Source organism: Chiloscyllium punctatum, chromosome 23, assembly GCF_047496795.1.
Source record: "Chiloscyllium punctatum isolate Juve2018m chromosome 23, sChiPun1.3, whole genome shotgun sequence".
Lineage (NCBI taxonomy): Eukaryota > Metazoa > Chordata > Chondrichthyes > Orectolobiformes > Hemiscylliidae > Chiloscyllium > Chiloscyllium punctatum.
In genome coordinates, this window is record NC_092761.1 from 9662754 (window position 1) to 9673949 (window position 11196).

General features: G+C 44.8%; 1 non-coding gene across 1 annotated transcript; it reads right to left on the minus strand.

Moving 5' to 3' along the window:
* Nucleotides 1–2363: 2363 nt before the first annotated feature.
* Nucleotides 2364–2435, minus strand: trnag-ucc (transfer RNA glycine (anticodon UCC)). The gene has a single exon. It is a non-coding gene; the product is annotated as a tRNA-Gly (tRNA).
* Nucleotides 2436–11196: the final 8761 nt, after the last annotated feature.

Sequence of the window (11196 nt, forward strand, 5' to 3'; positions counted from 1 at the left end):
CTCTCCCATTGAGTGTTTTCCACCCCGCCCCAACCCCCGTTCTCCCACTTCGAATTTAATGGCACCTGAATGAATTCTCCAATTATTGGCGACCTGCATTTTTTTTTCATTTGACGGTGCACTGAACTGAATCTCCAATTAACTGATGCTTGCAACAACAATTCTTCTTATTGATTTCCTGCCCCTATTCCCCAATTTAGACATGCTCTGCTCCAATTCTCTCATATATTGGCATTCCCAACAATTTTCTAATGTAATGGCGCTGTGCACTGAATCTCCCATTTATTGTTTCCCACCAAATCTCCCATTTAATCATACCCCTGTACTAATTCTCCCATTTACTCATAACACTGTACTAATTCTCCCATTTACTCATGCCCCTGTACTAATTCTCCCATTTACCCATACCCCTGTACTAATTCTCCCATTTACTGATGCCCTAGCCAGATTCTATCATTAAGCAGGAGCCTCAGCTTTGGGAAGTGTGACTAGACCACGAAACCAGAAGGGATAGAAAGCTAATCAAGTGAGAGAAACTAAAAGCATTGGAGTAGTCAGAGGGAGATCACAGGAAGTGAACCCTTTTCCTACAGCGAAGAACCTAAGACCAGGAGGCAGTGTTTCCTCCCCATGCTGGGTTTCAGGAAATATGGTCAGAGCTGAAGCTGGGTTTACAATGGGACAGGCATGATACCATTTTACTGACCATGTCGGTGTGAACAACATACAAGGGTCTGCCTCGTCACTCTCAGGAACTCACTGTTTAACTAAGAAGCTGACCCACTGGATTAATATCTGTGTGCAGTGTTAATTAGCACAGAGCCAATCAGATCAGGGAGCTCCCTTGGTGCCTTGCAGACTGCTGTGGGAGAAATGGGTTCTGGTTCCCTTCTCACAGATGCTGCCTGACCTGCTGAGGTTAGATTTCAGATCCCCAGGAACAGCACGGGGTTTCCCTTTATGTATTTTCTTTCTCCTTACTCAATGGGTCATTTGTGATGCTTAAGATCCCACATGTTTTCTATTTCCCCCTTCAGCAGATCTTGTCACAGTAAAAGACCTGTGCACATGAACACCAAGGTAACTCTATCCATGTTCACATTTCACACTCTGTAGTTTGGTCGAGATGGTGTCTCTTTAGCCTTTTATACCAAACTCCATCACAGCGGGCTTCAGTCTGTTCACTTCCCTCCACAACCTTCTGCTATTTCCTGGAGACATTATTATTCGCCTGTCTGTACAAAGAATCCTGTTGGCTGGTATCATCCACAGTATCTTCTCCAAATCCAAGTTTGATGTCAAAGAAAATATTGATTGTCTTTTCTGTCTCGATAATAAATGACCGTCTGTATCATTCATATATAGAGAACAACATGATTAAAATATTCATCCTTACAGTAAAAAAACAAGTTGGATTTTAATTCTGCTGTTTGCAACTTGCAGCAATTTATGATGACTCAGCATTTTTCTGTCCGAGCACATTAATTCTCCATGGTGAGCTTGAACCATTTATTACAATAGCTTCAGTTTTTATCCAGCCCCTTATGTAATAAGTTGTGAACCAGTTTGGACGGCCTTACCTTCATTGATCTTTGATTTTATTCCATCACATTTGTTGAATTTTAACTCCACCCTGACTCTCCTTATACAGAGCCACCCTCTCCAGTTGGGTTTGTGTTGTTCTGCTCCAGGTATATTCCAAGTGTAAACAGCACCGGTGGCAAACTGACCCGCCTGTTGGCATCAGGAATAGATTCTTGTTGGAGTTTTGAGACTGGTGTCATTATTTCAAACTTGTATGTTGGGGCAGTAGAATTAGCCTTTGGGTAGAGAACTGGCTCGAAGGTAGAAGACAGAGGGTGGTGGGGGAGAGTCAGAAAGATGCTATTTCACATTGGAAGGGTTTAAGTGGAATTGATGGTTCAGATTAATGTTATACAGATGTTTGTAAAACTTAGGAACTCTGACTGTTTTGAGGCTGGAGTTTATTTTATCCTTGTGTAGATTTGACATATTAACCCTCCCTCCCCACCACGACAGAAGCTGTTGGAACTGTTCAGTGTTTCCAGCGGCTTCTGTAATTATTTCACGTTCCGAACAGGAGCGGTCTCTCACTTTTCGAACAAAACAAACCCATCCTTGTGCTGCAACCAATATTTCAATAAGAAATGGGAAGCAGCAGAGGGGAAAGCTTCCGAGATGCCGAGCAATGCTGCCCGGTTCCACACTGCAATTCACAGGAGCCATCGCCAGGAAAAGCAAGGAGCAATCTGACAGACCCATTTTACCACAGAATGAAAGATTTGTTTCCTCGGTTCATTCCAGTGCGTTTCCTTATAAAAGCTATTAACAAACCACGCCACTGCGATGGCCGGGAATCGAACCCAGGTCAACTGCTTGGAAGGCAGCTATGCTCCCCACTACACTACCATCACCCTGCTCCCAGCTCCCTCCCCATTCCCAAACACACTTAACAAGGCCGTGATTATCACCAACTGGATTGGGGCTGAAATCCAAACAAGAAATTGCTGGGGAAGCTCAGCAGGTCTGACAGCACCAGAACCAGAAGCCTTCAGTTCTGAAGACCAATCCCTGGATCTGAAAGGTTCCCTCCCCACAGATGCTGCCAGACCTGCTGAGTTTCTCCAGCAATTTCCGTGCTTTGTCTCAGATCTGCAGCATCTGCAGTTCATTGTTGGAAACAAAGCAAACGTTGAGCCACCGAAGGGGATATTGGGTCAGGTGATAGTCTCCCTCATCCATAGAGGCAGATGGGAAGGAGCATGGAATCATAGAATCCCTACAGTGTGGAAACCGGCCATTCGGCCCATCATGTAACCCACCAAGACTCACCACTCTACCCTATCCCTGTAAGCCTGCATTTTCCATGGGTAATCCACGTAACTACACATCCCTGGATACTCTGGACAATTTAGCATGGCCAACCCACTATAACCTGCACATCATTGGACTGTGGGAGGAAACCCACGCACCCAGAAGGATCCCACGCAGACCCCGGGAAAATGTGCAAACCCCACACAGACAGTCTTCATTCAGACAGGGATCTGGGGAATTGGAGAGGTTTAGAGAGGGAGTCCAGACGGTTAGACTGGAATGTGAATGATGGGCCGAACAGCCTGATCTCAGTGCTGTATAAACTCTACAGTAACATGCCTCCCTACATGCAGCATTCATCACAGTTTGTATTGTGTTTTAATCCGTCCTGATATTGACCTTATTCTGAATGAAATGGATGGAGAGGGGTTGTTTGTGCATTCAGTCAGATCTGTGTATTGGTGGGTCAGGAGCATCATACTCAATAACAACAGGGGGAGGGCGGATTGAATTCCTGCCCCTTACAGATCCCATTGCAACATGTCATTTCCTCAAGGATTTCATTTGACTTAAGATGTTTTATTTTTAATATCATCACAATATATAGATGCCCTTTTGTGCATGTTATAAATTTGGACCGAGCGATCCCTCTTTTCTCTGTGAACACACGGATTATCAAGGAGTCGGATTGGGGAATGTATCCTCTCACAGAAACAGCAACAGGGAGATGTCATTCCCTCTGAAATAAACACAGGCCATGCTGAGAAATCTGATAAGGTCAGGCAGCATCTATAGGGAGAAGGGAAAGATTAACCCGTGTGTTATGAGGGTGGGGGGATTCAGCCGAGCGGAAGGAAGTTAGAAAAGTAATGATTCCTGAGGAATTGGAATGGGGGTAACACTGAAGAAAGAATGAGATGGTTTGTAATAGGGTGGGGGCTGCAGAGATTTAATGATAAACGGTTTCATGGAAACAAATCCAAAGGGATTGGGAATAAGTTCATTAAACATCTAAGAGCTCAGGAAATGTGAGCAGGAGGAGACTATACAGCCTGTTTAAACTGTTCAGTCTGTTCTGGCAGTCAATCCAATCAGAGCTGGTTTGAGATTTCAAATCCAGTTTCCTATCCACTCCCCATATCCCCTGACTCCCTGAGACCCCGGCAATCTGTCTATTCCAATCTGAAATGTACTCGGTTAGGGAGCATCCACAATCCTCAGGGAGAGAGAATGTTAAAGACTCAGAGGCCTTAGAGTGAAGCGCTGTCTCCTCATCTCAGTCCCAAATAACCTGCCCCTTGCCCTGAGAGGGTGACAATCAAACCCGAATGAACTGCGGATGCTGTAACATTAACGGTGATTTCTCTGCACAGATGCTGCCTGACCTGCTGAGCTTTTCCAGCAACTCCTGAGACTGTGTTATCGTGTTTCAGATTCCCAGACCCACAGGATTAATTTCTCAGCATCTCCCCTCTCAAGCCTCTTCACAATCTGAGACATTCCAATGAAACCACCTTTTAATTTTCTAGAATATCGACCCAATTTATTCAGATATTCAGCACTGGAGCACACGGGTCCCAAATACTGAGCTTTATTTTGTGATTCATTCATGTCTTTGGGTCATTGCCGCTGGGTCCCCACGGATTGCTCAGATATAATTACTCTGGTGAAGGTGATGGTGAGTTATTGCCTTGAACTGCTGCCATTTATTTGGTTCAGATAAACCCACAATGATGTAAGGGAGGGAGTTCCAGGATTTCCAACCAATGGCACTTGTGGGACTGAGATGTTTTTCCAAGCCAGGGTGGGGAGTGTCTTGATGTGGAATTGTCACCTGGTGGTGTTCCCGTGTATCTGCTGTGTTCAGCATTCCACATGATAGTGCCGTGGGTCTGGAAGCTGCTCTGGAAGGAACCTTGGCTAATTTCTCCAGTCCATCTTGTCTATGGTCCACACTGCTGTTACTGAGTGTCGGTGGTGGAGACAGGGGATGTTTGTAGCTGTGGGGCTGAACAAGCTGCACTGCAAGTTGATTCCACCTAATTCTGGAGAACACAACTCCCCTCCATCACCATCAATCCATTTCCCAGACGGACACCCAGTGATTACACGGATCTGTTAATTGTCCAAATGACCATGAGATTGTAACCAGATTCCCCTCTTCCCTGACAATGGTCTGAGGGCCATCCCGTGACTGTGACACTTTCTCCTGGACATTCCATCTGTAAAAGCTGGGAATGAGCTGATGGGACCCAGACTGTGTTACAGATGGTTACACTCAGGGGGGACTCTCACTCACTGCACACCGATTCTGTCTGTCTTTGTGTACGTGTCTCTCTGAATGTGTGTGCACATTATCGTGTGTGTTTCTGTCTCTGTGTTTCCGTCTGTGTCACCCCATCTATCTCTGTATGGCGACCAGTGTCTGTGTGAGTATGTGTGTGTCTCATTGTGTGTATTAGTGAGTGTCTCCATTTTTCTCTATCTCTGTGTCTGTATCTCTGTGCAGCGGACTCCCTGTTATGGGAACTGTATGTATTAAAGTGGGGCTTAAACTCGCCTCTATCTTTGTCTCTGTCTATTTCTCTTATGTTTAAAGTGACACAATGCTTTTGGTCATGATGATGCGTGTTTGTGTGAATGTGTTTGTATGTTTCGTGTCTGTGTGTGTGTGTGACAGATGTCAATACATACAGATACTCAGAGACAGACACACAGAGACGTGCAGAGAAACGTACAGCAGCACACAGAGAGACACACATTCAGATACAATCACACAGGCATACACACACACAAACACACAGATATTGATGGAGACAGCAAAAGTGAAGACACTGACAGAATTCCTTGTTCCTAAAACTAAATGAGAAACTAATAGATTTTTTTTGGGAATATTTGACTTTACTCGAAAGTTTCCCATGATTTTAGCTGGATGGCTGTGCCTTTAACAGATTTGTGATGGAAATAAGAAAAAGTGACCTAGTTATCAGAGAGCGAGTTTACCTTTGAAAGGTGAAAGCAGTTTGAATCAATGAACCACTTTTGGCCATCTCTGAGTGTTCCAGTCTTATCAAAATGGCCGCTGATGCTGGTGAACTGGGGCGAAGTTCTGTCTTGTTCCAGGATGACGAGTTAGGAATTGTGAAAACTTGAGGATGGTGCTATTAGAAACAATACCAGTCATTGGGAAAAATCCTCTCCCATAGGAAAGGGGGCTTTGGGATTACTGTTGGCTCTTCAGCACTTTGAAGTCTATCGAACAAAGAACAATGACATACTAAATGACACTGATTGTAATCCACTGGCCTTCCTTACAAAGGATCAAATAAACAATGCAGGACTGTTCCGATCGAATATGTTGTTGTCACCATTTTATAGAAACGTCCTACACATTACTGGGTAACTTAATGGGAATTCAGATGGATTGTCCCAAGAGGCAGATGCTGGAATATGTAAAAGATTTAAAAATTGTTATGATTGCATAACATTGTAAGAAGGGAGAAAGAATAGATAGATTGCAGGTTTTTCTGTTTAAACAAAAGAGCTGGAGCATCGCCCCTGCTTCACTCCTGTATTACGGAAAATAAAGGAACAGGAGCTGCGTCTCTGTTTCCTCCGATATAATAGAAAATAAAGGAGCTGGAGCAGCGTCACTGCTTGCTCCTGTATTATAGAAAATAAAGGAGCTGGAGCAGCGTCACTGCTTCCTCCTGATTATAGAAAATAAAGGAGCTGGAGCAGTGTCACTGCTTCCTCCTGTACTATAGAAAATAAAGGAGCTGGAGCAGCGTCACTGCTTCCTCCTGTATTATAGAAAATAAAGGAGCTGGAGCAGCGTCACTGCTTCCTCCTGTACTATAGAAAATAAAGGAGCTGGAGCAGCGTCACTGCTTCCTCCTGTATTATAGAAAATAAAGGAGCTGGAGCAGCGTCACTGCTTCCTCCTGTATTATAGAAAATAAAGGAGCTGGAGCAGCGTCACTGCTTCCTCCTGATTATAGAAAATAAAGGAGCTGGAGCAGCGTCACTGCTTCCTCCTGTATTATAGAAAATAAAGGAGCTGGAGCAGCGTCTCTGCTTCCTCCTGTATTATAGAAAATAAAGGAGCTGGAGCAGTGTCACTGCTTCCTCCTGTATTATAGAAAATAAAGGAGCTGGAGCATCGTCTCTGCTTCTTCCTGTATTATAAAAAATAAAGGAGCTGGAGCAGCGTCTCTGCTTCCTCCTGTATTATAGAAAATAAAGGAGCTGGAGCAGCGTCACTGCTTCCTCCTGTATTATAGAAAATAAAGGAGCTGGAGCAGCGTCACTGCTTCCTCCTGTATTATAGAAAATAAAGGAGCTGGAGCAGCGTCACTGCTTCCCCCTGTATTATAGAAAATAAAGGAGCTGGAGCAGAGTCACTGATTCCTCCTGTATTATAGAAAATAAAGGAGCTGGAGCACAGTCACTGCTTCCTCCTGTATTATAGATAATAAAGGAGCCGGAGCAGCGTCACTGCTTCCCCCTGTATTATAGAAAATAAAGGAGCTGGAGCAGATTCTCTTCTCCTCCTGTATCATAAAAAATAAAGGAGGTGGAGCAGCGTCACCGCTTCCTCCTGTATTATAGAAAATAAAGGAGCTGGAGCAGCGTCTCTACTTCCTCCTGTATTATAGAAAATAAAGAAGCTGGAGCAGCGTCACTGCTTCCTCCTGTATTATAGAAAATAAAGGAGCTGGAGCAGCGTCTCTACTTCCTCCTGTATGATAGAAAATATGTTGGCAATCTCACCAATGTTCTGATGGAATGGCAATCTGCACTGATTCTCCCATTTAGTGTTTCCACCAAATCTCCCTTTTACTCATATCCCTGTATTAATTCCTCCATTTACTGATTCCCGACCCCGATTCTACCATTTAAGGGTGCGCTACTCTAATTCTCCCATTTCCTGGTGCCATACACCCGTTCTCTAATTGAGCTCCACTGTGCACCAGGTCTTCCATTCAGTATTTCCCTGCAACAATTCTCCCATTTCGTCGTCTGCTGACAGAATTCTCTAATCTTGGAGATCCCTGCATCAAATCTCCAAAATACCGATCCCACACATATCTTCCCTTTAGTGGTGAACTGCATCAACTCCCCCATTTTGTGGTGCACTGTATTGAATCTCGACCATTAATACTTTGCAACATTTGTCCTATTTACTGATTCACTGCCCGGGGTCTCCCAGTTGCTCCAATTCTCGAAGTTATCAGCACCCTCCACCAGGTCTCTCATTTACTGATACCCCACACCAATTCTCCAATTCAGTGTTGCTCAGCACCATTTCCCCCAATTACTGATGTCCTGAACAAGTTGCCTCAGTGTTCCCACTCAGTGCCACTCAGTGCTGCCTTAAATCAATCCTTATACTGACTGATGCTCTCGCCCAATTTAGGGGTGCCCTACTCTAAATCTCCCAAAAGGTATTGTCCTGCCCCAATTCTCCCATGTAGTTGCAACACAGCATAACTCACCCACTGAGCACTGAACTGCACTAATTCACCCATTACTTAATGTCCGGTTGAAAATTCTCACATTTCTATCAGCCATTGCGAAATTTACCCATTTAGCATTTTATTGCAATGTTTCTCCAATTTAGTGTAGAGCTTACAGAATTCTTAAATTTGAGCGTGGCTGGGTTGGACTGAGGGATCTGTTTCCGGTACATCGCTAAGTCTGTATTTAGTGCTCCACTTCCCTGCACCAATTCTCCCATTTCCCAATCCTGCACTAATTCGGGAATTTCACCAACTCTCCCATTGAGGTTATCCTGCCCCAGTTCTCCCACTTAGAATTTAACGGCACCTGCATGAATTCTCCAATTATTGTTGCTCTGCATCAATTCCTTCCATTTAGTTGTTCCCTGATACACATTTCCAACGTACGGTGCTCTGCTGATTGTATTTGTTCATTTAGTGATGCACTGACCTGACTCTCCAATTTACCGATGCTTGCAACATTTCTTTTTATTGATTCCCTGGCCCCTCTTCCCCAATTGAGACATGCTCTGCTCCAATTTTCTAATATACAGACACTCCCACCAATTTTCCAATGTAATGGCACTGTGCACAGAATCTCCCATTTATTGAAACCCTCCAAATCTCGAATTAACTTATACCCCTGTACTCCCTCTTCTCCTTACTGATGCCTGACCCCGATTTTACCATTTAAGGGTGCGCTACCCTAATTCTCCCATTTCCTGTTGCCATACACCCATTCTCTAATTGAGCTCCACTGTGCACCAGGTCTTCCATTCAGTCTTTCTCTGCAACAATAGTGGGCGGCACGGTGGCACAGTGGTTAGCACTGCTGCCTCGCAGCGCCGGAGACCCGGGTTCAATTCCCGCCTCAGGCAACTGACTGTGTGGAGTTTGCACGTTCTCCCCGTGTCTGCGTGGGTTTTCTCCGGGTGCTCCGGTTTCCTCCCACACTCCAAAGATGTGCAGGTCAGGTGAATTGGCCATGCTAAATTGCCCGTAGTGTTAGGTAAGGGGTAGATGTAGATGTAGGGGTATGGGTGGGTTACGCTTCGGCGGGGCGGTGCGGACTTGTTGGGCCGGAGGGCCTGTTTCCACACTGTAAGTAATCTAATCTAATGACTGAATTCTCCCATTTAGTAGACCGCTGACAGAATTCTCTAATCTTGGCAATCCCTGCATCATATCTCCAAATTCCCCAAACAGCAAGTATCCCCCCTTTCGTGGTGAACTGCACCAACTTTTCATTTCGTGGTGCACTGTATTGAATCTCGATCACGAATCCTTTGCAACATTTGTCCTATTTACTGATTCACTGCCCGTGTTCTCCCAGTTGCTCCAATTCTCGAAGTTATCAGCACCCTTCACCAGGTCTTTCATTTGCTGATACCCCACGCCAATTCTCCAATTCAGTGTTGCTTAGCACCATTTCGCCCAATTACTGATGTCCTGAACAGGTTCTCCACTCAGTTTTGCCTGACACCAATCCTCATACTGACTGATGCTCTCGCCCAATTTAGGGGTGCCCTACTCTAAATCTCCCTGCCCCAATTCTCCAATTTAGTGCAACACCGCATAACGCACCCATTTAGTGCTGAACGACACATTATCTGATGTCCTGTTGCAAATTGTCACATTTTGATCAGCTCTTTCCCAATTTTTCCATTTACTAGTTCCTTGCAATGATTCTCCAATTTAGTGGAGAGCTGCCAGAATTCTTAAATTTAGGCGTGGGCAAGTTGGATCGAAGGGTCTGTTTCCGTGCTGTACATCTCTAAGACTGTAATTAGTGCTCCGCTTCCCGGCACCAATTCTCCCATTTCCCAATCCTGCACAAATCAGGGAATTTCACCAACTCACCCATTGAGGTTATCCTGCCCCAGTCCTCCCACTTGGAATGCAATGACACTGACATGAATTCTCCAATTATTGTTGCCCTGCATCAATTCCTTCCATTTAGTTGTTCCCTGATACACTTCTTCCACGTACGGATGCCCTGGTGAATTGTTTTCATTTAGTGATGCACTGAACTGAATCTCCAATTTACCAAACCTTGCAACATTTCTTCTTTTTATTGATTCCCTGGGCCCTATTCCCCAATTTAGACATGCTCTGCTCCGATTTTCCAATATATTGGCATTCACATCAGTTTTCCAATGTAATGGCTCTATGCACCGAATCTGCCATTTAATGATTCCCACCTAATCTCCCATTTACTCATACCCCTGTACTAATTCTTCCATTTACTGATGCCCGAGTCTGATTCTACCATTTAAAGGTGCCATTTATGGCGACACGGGGGCACAGTGGTTTGCACTGCTGCCTCACAGGACCAGAGACCCGGCTTCAATTCCCGCATCGGGCAACTGTCAATGTAGAGTTTGCACATTCTCCCCGGGTCTGCGTGGGTTTCCTCTGGTTTCTCCCACAGACTAAAGATATGCAGGTTAAGTGAATTGGCCATGCTAAATTGCCGATAGTGTTAGGTGTAGGGGAATGGGTCTGGGTGGGTTACTCTTTGGAGGGTTGGTGTGGACTTGGTGGGCCAAATGGCCTGTTTCTACACTGTAGGTAATCTAATCATACCCTCATTCTCCCAATTACTGGTGCCATACACCCATTCTGTAATTTAGCTCCACTGTGCACCAGCTCTTCCATTCAGTATTTCCCTGCTACAATTCTCCCATTTAGTAGTCCAGTGCCAGAATTCTCTATCTTGGAACCCCTACATCATATCTCCAAATTACTGATCCTACACATATCCTCCCTTTATTGATGAACTGCACCAACTCCCCCATTTCGTGGTACACTGTATTGAATCTGGACCACTAATCCTTTGCAACATTTGCCCTATTTCCTG